Source organism: Ursus americanus, chromosome 1, assembly GCF_024610735.1.
Source record: "Ursus americanus isolate L20-20 chromosome 1, mUrsAme1.1.p, whole genome shotgun sequence".
NCBI classification, from domain to species: domain Eukaryota; kingdom Metazoa; phylum Chordata; class Mammalia; order Carnivora; family Ursidae; genus Ursus; species Ursus americanus.
This window is the reverse complement of record NC_142127.1, coordinates 76,871,906-76,872,895: the sequence shown is the minus strand read 5'-3', so window position 1 is coordinate 76,872,895 and position 990 is coordinate 76,871,906.

Here is a 990-nt window from a genome sequence, read left to right as displayed (position 1 = left end):
CCTTCTAAAACCTAGACTCCTCTAACATCTGAGTAAACTGAAGCACTGAACAAATTGTAAAGGCAGCAGTAAAGCTGTTCTTCAAGGTCCCCAGGCACAGCCAGTTGACCCCAACTAGAAGCAGAAAAATATCCATGGTCATGACAAGATCAGGTCTTACAGGGTCAGGCTTTGCAGGGTATCTTGAGAACTTTGATGCTGTCTTAAAAGACACACTCCAAAATACTTCTCCATGTCAATAGACCTCCAGCTGAACCCACAGAGTTCTGGAGCTCTAGCCCTAAGGCATATAAAGTCACTGTAAAGGAACTCTCGCCATGTCTCCTTCTCCCTGCTGTCTTCTGGCAATCTTCCACCAGATGTTGGCCACCCCCTCAGTACATTGGCAAGAGTCATGTGATTCCCTTCTATTCTCCTCCTCCAGAAGGAGTTTCTTGGGACTCATCCCCCACGCCCTAATGAATACCAACCCCCTTTTCACAGTATCAGCACTGCTCTGGATGCGCTTTCAGTGTCCCACTTCAGATTTCCACGCAGACAACAAAGAAACCAACCAGGCAAGCCTGAAATACAGCAAACAGAAATCCCCCTATACGATTGGACTAGAATGATCTGCTAAAGAAGTAACTCTTCAGAATATTCAAATGATTTTGACCTCAAGTGGCTTCATTTCCTGACACATTCTTCCTTGGTATGGGAGGACTATTTTATTCTTTTCAAATCATATTGTGAATACTGCACTGAATTCCCATCACAAGGAGTAAGGAGAGCAAGACTGTTTGCTTCAAATTGCTTCGAAAAAATTCCATTGGTCAAAATGACTAAATATGACCAGAGTACATAAAAAAAAATGTCTATATCTTTCTAAACTAAAACAGTATTAAATAGGAACTAAGTGGCTCATTTCATGAATGAGAGACAGTGTTTTAATGATTTTTAAAATGTATGAGTCTCCCTCCCCTCTCCCCCACTCTAACATATCCCCACCCT